Genomic DNA, 13,028 nt, shown 5'->3' with positions numbered 1-13,028 from the left:
TGGTTGAATAGTCTTATGGGCCATAATATCTTTAAAAAAGAATAACTATTTCTGGGAAGGAGTGGGGGGCAAGTCATCATCAGAAGACCACATAACAAATAAGCAATGTGTTGAGAGAAAGCTAGACAACTTTTTTTAAAAAGTATTTTTTATTACCACATATTATGGGGGTACAATTATTGTTAGGGTTACATAACTTGCCCCTTCCCCCCTCCCCCACGACACTATGCCAGAGCTTCAAGCGTGTTCAGCCTCCAGGTGGTATGCATCGCACTCACCATGTTTTAAAAGTATTTTATCTGCTGAATTTATCCTCATGTTCTCTTCAAGAAATTTTGACAGGAGAACCTGTAGTTAAATCTCCACCTTCTTGTCACTTTCAACATCCTTTGCCAAACAGTTCCAGCTTAATCTGCTGCTATGCTATCTGCTCTTCCTTCCAATCACCCCCTCTGTGTGGTGCCGTGAAAATGTATTCCCTGTCCCCTTCTTCAAATAATGCTTCCTAACTGCAGGTCTTACTTGAATACCCACCAGCTCAGATTCACACTCTCTTAGCATCTTCCCAAGCTCCCCCAAAGGGTCTCTTGCAAATAAATGGAGAGTAAAGGTTTCCAAGGCTAACCCACAACTTTCTTTCCACTAACTGCCTCCTAAGCTACACCCGGTCCTTAGCTTCTGTATGCAGGATAAATGTAGACTTGCATGTTTGGAAAAGCTTGGTGTGTCACCTTGTCTTTTCAACGTGTGGTTTTCATTTTTATAATATGATTACATGAACCTGGTGAAAAGATTCCGACAGTATAGAAGACTATAATACATCTTTTATTCTGGAAAAGTACAAATAAACAAGCAATAATTTTAAATTAAAATAAACAATTTTAGTTTGTAACATTTCTGGTAGTTACCGCTATTAACAACAAAGAACACAAAATCACTTTAATTCTTCATAATTACAAGCAACATCTTTTGTCTTAATGATATGAAAGGAGAATTTAACTTATGTTCCTCCATCTCTTCTGCTCACCTCAAGTTCTGTTGATGACCAGTAGTTTGGGTTCTCCTGGCAGTTTCCTTTCTAACTCTAAGTAACATATTCAAGCCTCTCTTCTTTGATTTGATCACTTTCTTCCCCATTGATTTAAGATGTGGACATTTCTGATCCTAATATTTCCCTCCATCTTCCCACTCCTCTCCCACCCCAGTTTCTGAAAGCTGTGTTATTATTTTCCATGTTAAGACAGGCTAGACCAAACAACAAGCCACTCAGATTTTCTGCCTTTTTCCTCTTGCTCTATATTTTGAGAAATTTCTACAAGTGCATCCCTCAATACTTCTATTAAATTTTTAATTTTAGAATCATGTTTTTAATTACCAAGAAATGTCTTTTCCTGTGATTGCTCCTTTTTGATCACAGCCTATAGTTTTGTGGTTTCAATATCTTCTCATATTTCTCTGAGGCTATGAATAAGAAATTTTAAAACTCCCTTCTAGCCTCTGAACTACATCTGTTTTCTCCAGAGTTAGTTGTTCTGCTTATTTATCTTGGTTGTTCTCCTCTGTGCAAATTTATTCTCACAAATATCTACTGATTCTTCTTTGCCTGATATTATTTGTGAGTGCGGGTTGGGATAGTTAATATGGTAGTAGTTGACAGCACTTGGTGCTAGGAAGACAGGTGGGTTCATACATTGGTATGAGCTGTCTGAGGGAAACTTAACAATATGTATCAAGAATCTTAAAGTTTTTCACATCCATTGAAACACAGACCTACTTGTAGGAACCTACCTTTAAGAAATGACCATTTATGCACAAAGATATTCACATCAATATGAATAAACAGAGGACTAGTTAAATACATTTAGTGGAATATCATGGAGCATTAAAGTTGATGTCTAGGATGATTTTTCTAATGTAGAAAAGATATATATTCATATATGTGTCTCTATATATTTGAAGAATCTTTATTTTCTTGTTTATTCTTTTTAAAATTGTCTACATGAGAATATAATATTTGGACAATTTAAAGTATAAAAGTTGCTTAAAAACGAGTTAAGATCAGATGGACAAGGGCAGGTGGATCAGGTCAATGAGGCCCCACTTGCTCTCCTCCCTGAGTTGTCAGAATTCCCCATCCCCAACTCCTGGATGAGGCGGCTTAGTTTCTGCCTTTGGTTGTGTACCAGGAAGATTAACTGGCTGACATGGGATGGATGTAGCTTTGTTCTCAACTCGCAGCCCAGTGCCACTCTGCTCATCATTGTGTCTGTGTGTGTACACATGTGTGTGTGCATGTGCACGTATATGTGCATGCGTGTGAGGAAGCCTACTCCTTCTCCTGTTTTACCTTAACTTTCACCCCAAATGTGTCTCACCAGCTTTCTACTGGGAACCCCAAATCTTCACCTCAATCTGTTAAAAGACTTAGGCACATTAAAGTTTAGATACACTGAAATGTTAAAAAGTTTATTCGAGCTGACAGCAATTCAGTGGTGTCAAACCACAAATGGTTTGGGCTCCACCAAAGGGGTGTGGAGGGAAAACTTTTATGAGGTATCTGCAAAAACAAGACAAAGAAAATATTTGCTTGATTAAAGTGGAAAGCCCTAGTTTCTGATTGGTTAAGCTTAGGTTTTGTTTTACTACTTACATGGAGTTGCATCAGTAGGAAGCCAGGGCTTTGCAGCCATCTCAGCCTAAAGGGTCCCAATTAATATTTTTTAACAGCTCCTATGGCATCGTCCTTGAGGAAGTAGTTCACCTGTCCCTTTCACCATGCCTTCCCTCTGCCACTTCTTTGTCATCTTCCTGCCCACTGGAACTGTAGCAGCTGGCAAAAACCAAGATTAGGAGAAATAGTTGATAATGTTCAAAGGGAAGGAGGACCGTCTGAATCAGGCCCCACTTCCTATAGACAATGAGGATTTATTAAAGGTTTGCACATGGGATTAATGTGATTAATGTGGCAGTTTTAGGAAGGTTGATTGGAGAGCAGTGTATAAAGTAGATTAAGTAGGAAGGGATTGAGGAGAGGGAGGAAAATTAGAGCACTAAGACATAGGTGGCATGGAGAAGGATTGTATCTTGACAGAAATGGAGAATTGAATGGGAAAATGGTTTTGAAAGGTGATGATGCATTTTACCATTGGACTTGAGGTGACAGTTAAATGTCCACATTTAGCTGTACCTGCAGAAATAATTCCAGGAAATCCATAAAATATTGCACTTCTATTAACAATGATGTGTAAAAAATTGAGTAATTTCTATGTGTGAGTCACTTTGCTAATCACAAATATTTAATGAGTTTCTACTATTTTCCATGAAGATGTTGTTCTCTAGTGGGTAAAAAGGGCAAGTAGTGAGATAATTACGATAGAGTTTGACAAGAGTTATAAGGATGGCTATGATGCTGAGTGCTGAAGTAACACCCAACAATGTACCAATACTTACGATAACCAGCAGGAAGATTTCCTGAAGAAAGTACCATATAACCTGAGATGAGATAAAAAATATATAAAATAGTAAGATTCAGTTCTACCCCTTGAGGATCTCCTGGTATACCAGAGAAACATATAAACCAAACTCAGCAGCCAGTGCAATAATGATTTTATGTGTAAAGTACAAATGATATGAGTTAATTAATTAGACCTGATAGGGTGACAATCAGGCTTGTCATGAGTTTATAAGCAGATAAAAGTCATTTTGGGCAAACGAAACAGCAAGAGCAAAGACATATGGGTTAAAATCTATGATATCTGAAGAATCTCACACTTTCACTTTATCCCAAAAAGCACTCCTTTAACCCATTGTTTCCTGTTATTTCTAATTAGAAAAAATAGTTCTGATTTGACTCTATACATAGAATATTTACCAACTAACATATGTAATAATATATGTAACTCTTATAATAATACATGTATGTGATGAGATTCAGGACAGCCTACCACAAAACATGGTACCTTGGCATATGGAATGTATTAAGCTGAAAAATTTGAGAAACAGCATGTGCAGGAAGGACTTTTTGTGACTTTCCCCGACTCTTTTCCTCTGAAGCAGGTCATAACTCCCTTATATGAGTGAGAAGTGCTCTCCCTGTACTTGGAGGAAAGAAGCATCCTTATCTCTGAAGACAAAGGGACACAAAGGGAATCTGAACAAACAGGCCTGGCTGAGTTTCCCTTGGTTCACTCACAGCCTTTGTCCTGTCACATTTTTCTATGACTTTCCACTCTTCGTCAAAGCTAACCACTTCTTTGAGTCTTAATTTCCCTATGAAATTTCCTTAGCACAAAGAACTTACATAAAATAAATTTGTAGGCTTTTCTTTTGTTAAACTGTCTTTTTGTTACAGGGGCCCCAGCCAAAGAACCTAAGATGGATAGGAGGAAAAATATATTTTCCTACCCTACACAATTAATGACACATAAAATAATATGTATAAAATTACCTTTGTCAGTGACACAGTGCTCAAGTAGTTCTGCTTTTGTCATCACTTTAAAAATCATAATGACATGATTATTTAAATGGCCTTTGGCATGGAATTTTGTCAGAAGTTTTCTGAAATCCTCAGGAATTTAGATCATTTAGATCTTTTTGTCTGTTCTTTGTCCTTTAAGACATGGATTCTTTTTACAAATATTGGTTTCCTCTGCCTCCATGCTGTGCTTACCTAAGTATCTGATGATCGGACAGTGGACTTGTTTGTATGTGACTGGTACCACATTGGTACTATTTAATAGTATTTCTTCCAGAATGTACAGACAAATAAGGGTAAAAATTCTAGAAAGTTAGGTCTTGGCTCAACATATGAAAGAACGTCCTAACTTGTCCACAACAGATTGAGAAAAATGTGTTTATATAAACTTTATTTACATAGTTTTATTTAAAATTAAATTTATTTGATTTATAAAATAATCCTTTATTTTAAGATCATATACTTTTTTCTTATTTTTTATTTTTGGCACTAGAATATCCTTTCTTTCAGGAATTATGGTGTTAATGAATTATAGTCACTTTTTTAAGTGTCCCTATTGGCAAAATAAAGGTTGGAAACACATTGTATGAAATTTTACAGACCCAAACATCCATACAGTCTGACAACTGCAACTTCCCTAACTGCTAAACTTTGTTCCAACTGTCAAATTATGTCAAATTTTCAATTAGTTTATCTTGTTAAAAGATAAGAAGGAAAAATTCATTTAAACAATTTCAGAAAATTGTTTGCATATGTTGATTTTAACTTTCTGAGTTATTCAGATATTCTGTCTTTCCTAAGAAGACACTGAAGGAATAGACTAATAGAATAGAATGCATCAGGAGACCTAGAATCAAATCTAGTTAGCTGTGCAACTAACTAGAGGCATTTTCTTATTCTGCTTCTTAGTTTTATAGTATGAAAAATAAGGGAATGAGCAAGTGGTAAGATCCATTTCAGTAATAAAGTTCAATTAAAAATATATAGTGTATATATGTATATTATATAATGCACATACAAATACATACATATACGTATCTATGTGAACATATACACTAATGTATGTACAATAATGAATTTTGTGGGAAATTTATCATTTTTGGTAATTTTAGAAGTTATTTCAATCCTTGTTTGAAACAGTGAAAACTTTATGGAGTATTAACACTTCAGATAGTTATTTTATTTGGGGAAAAAAACCCCAAGCCATGAAAACTTGGGAATTATAAGAATATTGCCATTATTTGAAAGGTGAAAAGAAATTGGACTATAAGCTATGATTGGAAATTTTTATGAGCATCAATTTGCTGGTGGGCTAATAAGCATTTACGTTTGCTGATCTTGGAGTTAGCTGCCTAATTACTCAATTTGTGCATGCAAATGGAATCGTTTGCTTGTAAATGGATGCAGGTGCAAATCTGTCTGATGGAACTTGGTCATGATCCTTCATTTCTCTACAGTGCTCGAAAAATCAGCCTGGGCTTTCAAAACAAAACAAAAAAATGTTCCTGAGACAAAAAGTGAAATCCATATGTGCAAAATCATGTTTGTACTATGATTGTTCTCCTTAGATTTCTGGTTTTGGATCTTCTGAAGCCATAGTCTTATGGTGATGTCCATGGCTAATTTACAATAGTTTTACAAAACTAGTGTGTTACATTTAGGTTTAACAAATTCTCAAGAATATTTTGGGTCTTAGAGACTCAAAATCAAAATCATAAGAATATGATCAAATGCAGTGAGGAATCCAATTCAGTGATGCAAGTATTTGCATTTTCTAGATTTCATAGATTTTTGCTGCATTACTCAGCCATTGCTTTGATTCTATTGTTTGCACTTGGTTTGGTATGCTAATTTCTGTGACCTTCCCTTCCCCAATAACACTACATGATTCTTAATCTCAAAAAGCATAGTTTCCTTTGGCATTCTGCACAGTACTTAGAACAGTTCTGTGCACAAATAAGACACCCCCAAAATACCTGTTGATTGTTTATGACTAGGGAGGCAGAGATCTAGTGGCTAAGCAATGCCGTATATAACTCAGAAATTACTTTTAATGAAGTTTGGGATTGGAGCTTGGTTCTCTCCAGTGACCTCATGCTTCCAGCCTGCAAGCACAGTAGGAAAACATTGCCCCAGAATGTAATGAGAAAGAGCTGGCAGGGGCGGCTTGAGATACACATTTTGGCAATGCAGAATATACTCAAAAATGATAAAGGCATTTTCATCTCTGACAGATATCCAGGTATCCTCTAGTTAATAAGACTGACATGCTTTTCAAAATAGAAATTATGGAAGTTACCACTATAAAAACTCCGGAGCAATTTCATAGAAAACAGATTCTCATCCACAAACATATGATTCTCATATTGGAACAGAGGCCTGAGGCATTTTCATTTCTCTACTCGGAAGAAATCCTTCATTCTTGGGAAATCAGCTCTGATAGTCCCATTAGGGTACTTTCACTTCGATACCTAATTTGCTTCTAAGATGCAATACTGAATAAATAGCTCAGGTTGTTTAAGAAAATATTTCTGGAGGGAATAAATATTCTCAGTCCTTGCTAATAAAGCTATCTTCATGGTATTCTGGAGTTCGGGCTCAAGGCTTTACCAAATGCCTCTGCAGAGGGCAGTATGAGGTAGCCGACCCAACAACTCTGGCTTCATGTTCTCAAAGCAAGCGTGCCTCTAAGACAGGAGAGGCCACAATTCCCATATGCACAGTCGGGAGTTTATGAGAACACTTGTTTAACCTCTGGGCTGTGTCACTTAATCATTGAGGAGGCTGAGAGAGTTGCCACTGGAGGCAGGTGAAGGAGTAAGTTGGGAGTAAAGCCCTCTCTTCAGGACCCTGTGTCTTTTCTTAGTTCATTCCAGGGTTCCCAGGGGTGCTGCTTGCTCATGGATTATCCAACCTACTTGACATTGGCTTTGTTTGGGAGGATTTATAATGAGATGGTTCATTTATTGACACTAAAGCAATATATGCTAAGAAACTGCCAATAAAGATAATAACTGTAGCAGTGGTTATTGTATTCTGATGTTATACTCCAGACACTGTGGTAACTACATGTTATTTAATTTCCATAGCAACCATAGTACAGGTAGAAAAATGGAAACAAAGGTTTAAGTAACCAGCCAGGATTCACAGGGTACAATCAGTTATTGCACTCAGACCTGCCTGAAGTACTCTATCCCTAGGCCACACCAACCTCCAGTTTGGTAGGCTGTCTTCAAAGATGGAATATAAAAATATATGTAATTGGGAAAAACAATTCTGCCTTTATTATTTGGTAGTTTTTCCCATCTGGTAGGCACAGCCCAAATATCAGGGAGACATTGGATGGATAAATATCAGGGAGATTTTCAAAAGGGAGACAGAAAGTCTGGCTCCTTTTTAGAAGATCTGAATAAACAAAGGTCTCAGTCTTCATGCCATTTTTAAAATGCTCCTTTCTGTTTCACCTCCCACTTCATCAGGACTGACATCCTGCATCTTCTTCCTTTAGATCCCAGCAACCTCCAGTTGCTTCTGGCCATGGTGCTGAACATGTGGGGGTTGCTTCCTCTGCCCAGACCATCCGCAGCCAAATTCTTAACCATGAGAAGTACTGCTTCTTCAAAGTCCGGTTCTGCCATTGGGCCGTCTCCTCTGAGCTCTCCAAATAGGTAATAGCCACCACCACCCCGCCTCCCAGGACCTCTTCTCTGTCTCTTGTATGCACACTTGTTCTTGCATTTATAACACTGAATTGTCATTTCTTCCTTATATCTATCTCTCATATCTCCCCAGCTGTAAAATAAAATGCACAGGCTCTGTGTTAAGTTTCATTCATCTCTGTGTCTCTGCTGCACAACCTGAAAATATGGGTCCTTAATGAATGTGTATGGAAGTGACTTGAAAAGTCTTCTGTACAAGGTGGCTAAAGTCATGATCTTCAATAGCATTTCAAGACAAATGATGCGAGTATCTTGATAGCAGTGCATTGTGCTTTTTTTCATCTTCAGTTGTAAGTGTATTAAGGATGAAAGATGTGTTTGTACTACTGCAGATGTTGCTGGAGTAGCCTGAAAAGGAGAAATGAGATATCCAGCCCACAGCTCACCATTACAGAAGCCTTTGAGTTGGGAATTGCTTCTAAGAAAAAAAAAAATCAGTGTTGGATTGATTTAAAAATCACCTGTTTCCCTCTGTGTTATCATTAAGAATTGTAAGTGTGTGGCTTTTTATTTTTTATTTATTTTATTTTATTTTCAAAACAGGCAAAGGATTTAATGCTAGAAAATGATGTATGATTTGTAGTTGGTTCAGCCGGGTAAGTGTTGTTTTTCCTCAACCACTATGAACTTATTTGTTCAATCAATCATTTTAACGCTGTGCTACAAACCAGGAAATAGGTGGTTTAAAAAGAATAATACCTTGACAGCATCTACTCAGAGCCCTCTGATGCGTATAAAACTGCGGTTACCTATTTTGCAAACAGACTTAAGGAAAAAGTTTATAGAATTTAAATTCCAGAATTTGATCATTTTATTCAACACAAGGGCTAGATGTTTCTAAATTTGAGGACATTCTCACTTGTAATTGAAAAAATTTCCTCTACAGTCTTCCTCTATTTGTCCTTATCCTTGCAACCCCTTCTCCTGGGAGAGATAAGAGGTGCTACAGGAAACAAGTTTGAGTTCAAAAATACAGAGAAAACAGACCACATAATCAGCAAGTCTAGGTAGAGTTTGTGCACTTTGCCTACCTCAGTGACATTGAGCAAGTACCGTCACCTCTTGTAGTCTGTGTCTACAGTTGTAATTTGGGGATAAAATGTGTCCTGATTATATTTCAAAGAAAAAAAAAGAGTTTCCAAAGAGCGTGACCTTGAGGTCCTAGGCAGGTGGCAAATTTAGTTTTTAACACTTCAAATCTGAGGCCTTTACTCTCAGGCTGTTTGAAATGAACCTGGGGAGAGTTTGTCTCCTGCTGAGTTTAGAAACTCATTTGCAACTCACACATTTTAAAAAGCATGGTACTAAACCACATGGCAGAATGATTGTGAAAAAAATTCTTAAAAACTATCCTCAAGTTAACTGGCTTCTTTTTTGTTATTCAATATTTTCAGATTAGCAAGGACTTGATTCCTGCTATTACTTGACCTCTCCAAATCAAAGGCTGCCAAAGGCCACAGACTTAAGTCATATGGTATCTTGATGTGTAGGGATCAAGTTTGAATTGCCCAGTAAGGACCTATGACTTGGGATGACAGACTTCATTATTGTGACAATACAATACACTGATCAGTGTAGTGTCCTGTGCTGACTCTTCAACCCTTACGTTTTTGGGCTTTTCCATCTTCTGAAAAAGCAGCCAGCTCAGAGGCCACACAGGTTGTTGGCCCAATTCCCTGCACAGCTGGGTTGTACTCAGTGCTATGCTGTAGTCACCAACTGCCGGGGGACCACGGACTGCTACTGGTCCATCACAAACCAGGCCACGGCCGTTCCCCATGGCTCACATCACCACCTGAGCTTCTCTGCACTCCCATTACCCCCAACACCCCCCAACCCCATCCGTGGAAAAACTGTTGTCCGTGAAACTGGTCCCTGGTGACAAAAAGGTTGGGGACCACTGCTATTCCAAAAACTGTCTTTCAAGATTGCTTTGGGATATTTCTTTCTCCTTGCTCTCTGTTGCATTCACTCAGGGACAGCTTCTCTCTTGACTTTCTTCCAAAGCTTTAGAGGATAAAAAAGTAAGGAAGAAAAGCAAAAGTGATGAGCATAGGCTAGGTAGGAAAGCAACACTAGAAATAACATATAGGAATTGTATTTCCTGAAACAAAAATTGTAATTTGAAATCTGACAATAGGTTAGAAAATTTAAAGTCAAGACTAGCTTGGTAGACCAGGAAACAGGATCTTCTTATGAGCTACAATTACAGTAAGATATCAAAATAGTTTCAAAGGTAACAAAAACTAGGATGGTTTAAAGAGGATTAATGCAATGGGTAGGAGGTTGAACTTGCTGGCCTTTAGTTTTGCTCTAAACAATTCATCCATTCATTCATTCATTCGTATACTCATTCAATGAATAGTTACCGAGTACTTACTACATGCTGGGAACTGATGGAATGGAAGTTAAAAATTAAGGTAAATTTTAGAAAATAAATGATTACATCTTTTGTACCCTGAACCTATACACTGAGATATATGTTTATTACCTGCCATTGTAACCAACTCTATGAACAAATTTCCATGATCCCCATATTTTTTTATAATGCCTACCCTTAACTAACTACTTGAACTTTTTGAGTTGTTTCCCAGAAATGGTGGAACTTTTACAAGACAAAGGAGTTGAGCCTCCGGAGGCCTCTGAGCAAGATTCCTGATGCCAAGAATCACCATCCCACAACATGCACCAATGCACATGGGCCCTCCTTAAAAAGCTGGTGATCTCTGTTGGTCAGGGAGACAAATTCAAGACTATTTCTCCTGTTCTGCTGACAGATGTCTTTTGCATTAAAATCTCTTTCTTCCTTGGCAATCCTCATTGTCTCAATAATTAAACAAGCAACTGGATCTAGGCTGAGACTCCTTACAGTTTTGATAGCACCATGGCTAGGACCAGCCACTTATTATAGTCTGCTGCTAGGGAATATTGTATCTGTAACAGAGTAGTCACCCCTCCTCCCATAGATATGGAAGTGTAAAATTGAGAGTGAGGAATATATAGCAGAGGAAATGTCCTGAAAAAATAGCAAAAACATTTTCTGTCTCTTTAAAATACCCTCTGCTCCTTTTTGAGAGCTAAAACCTGTATCCCTGCCTCAGGACAGTGGTTAGGAGGAGCAGGGAGAAGACCTTATGTTCTTATCCCAGGCCTACACCAGCCCCCAAGGTGGGCCCAGGAGGGCTTTGTCTTTGATGGAGATAGGAAGATTAGACTGGTTAATCACAATAGCCTAGAACTGAGGGCACTCCCTTTATAAGCTCTGTATTTCTGCTAAGGTTCAGGAAATTTGGATTTTGAGACAAAGTCTACCATTTTTTCTTCTTTGTTGGAAAAATAGTAAATTTCTCTTTCTTTCTTCTCAAACCATTTGTTCTCCTTTTTCTGATGCAGCCATAAGGACAAGTGCCAACTTTCCATAAAATGTCCAATTAGGTTTCTAAATTTTACATCAGATATTTTGGAAATGATGACAAATATTTCTGTAATAAGACAAGAATAATAATTGCAGGAGATGTGGGATCTATGAGACTATAATAGCCCCCCCTTATCCATAGGGATATGATCCAAGACCCCCAATGGATGCTTGAACCTAAGATAGTTCCAAACCCTATATATACTATTTTTTTCCTATACATACATACCCATGATAAAGTCTAACTTAGAAATTAGGCAAAAAAAAAAAATAGATCAACAATAATAACTAATAATGAAATAGAACAATTATAACAATATACTGTAATAAAACTTATGTGAATGTCATCACTGTCTTGTCTCTGTCAAAATATCTTAATATTTTCAGATGGCAATTGACAGCAGGTTACTGGAACCATGGAAAGCAAAACTGTGAATAAGGGAGGACTACTATACCTTGAAGAGAGTGGAAATGCTTCACCAAAGCATTAATTATAGAAATAATGGTGAAAGAAGCTACCACTTACTGAGCACCTGCCAGGTGTCTATCATAGACCACACACTTCCAGGATATGATGTCTAACCCCTATTCCAATGGCCTCCAGAGAGGGCAGTTAAAAACCAATATTAGCCATGCCATATTTCTTAAAACTCCCTAAAAGGCATATTGTCATGAGAAAAGAGCCCCTTTACACTTTTTTAAAGCTAGATACCTAAGCTTAGTAGATCAAACTGAAAACTAATAGAATGGCATGGAAAGTCCTGTGCCCACTTTAGTGACACATGCGCGTGCACGCACACACACACATTCACAGATCAGTTGGCGAACTATATTTGTGTGGGTCTATTTCTGGGTTCTCTATTCTGGTCCACTGGTCTATTTATGTGAGTGGGTACATGCATTCACGTGTGCATGTCTCCTCTGGCATTCTCTCCTTCAACCTGTCATGTGTTCCACTACCAGTCTATTGGCCCAGCTGTGTTCTGGTAGAGGCCTTTCCTTATACAACAACCTTCAGTTACTTCCTGTGGGTCACAGAAAATCCAGGCCATGGCTTGATGTTTAAGGTTCCTCACAACCTGTCCTTGGGTGGACAGACACACAGCACACCTTCCTCCACTTCCCTTTTCCACTTTGCTTCGGGGCCTATTACAGAAATCCATGAATAATCTTCACACTGTTTTCCACTGACCTAGGACAGAGCATCAGAGTTTTTATCTGCACATTGTGTCACAGGCAATTCCAAGACTTTAATTAGGGTAGACACTAGAGATGAAAACTCTTTGCCTCCTACTTCTAGAAACAAATAGCTTTTCCATCCTTGACTTCCCACTGCTCCCTATCACTGACCCTAACCTTTCATAAAGCTGAGTTAGCAGCTGCTCAATGTCCCCACTTTCAAGCTTCTGTGACTTACTTG

At 37.9% G+C, this 13,028-nt stretch overlaps 1 long non-coding RNA gene across 1 annotated transcript in view; it reads left to right on the top strand.

Moving 5' to 3' along the window:
• LOC142874900 (uncharacterized) overlaps positions 1-12,657 on the top strand; it is a 181,271-nt gene extending 168,614 nt beyond the window's left edge. The window contains exons 4-5 of the long non-coding RNA XR_012922480.1: positions 7,983-8,142; positions 8,526-12,657. This is a non-coding gene — a long non-coding RNA (uncharacterized LOC142874900). The remainder of the gene's footprint in view (positions 1-7,982; positions 8,143-8,525) is intronic.
• The last annotated feature ends 371 nt before the right edge of the window (positions 12,658-13,028 follow it).

Source organism: Microcebus murinus, chromosome 13 (genome assembly GCF_040939455.1).
Source record: "Microcebus murinus isolate Inina chromosome 13, M.murinus_Inina_mat1.0, whole genome shotgun sequence".
Lineage (NCBI taxonomy): Eukaryota > Metazoa > Chordata > Mammalia > Primates > Cheirogaleidae > Microcebus > Microcebus murinus.
The sequence above is the reverse complement of the archived record's forward strand: the minus strand, read 5'-3'. Positions and strand labels throughout refer to the sequence as shown.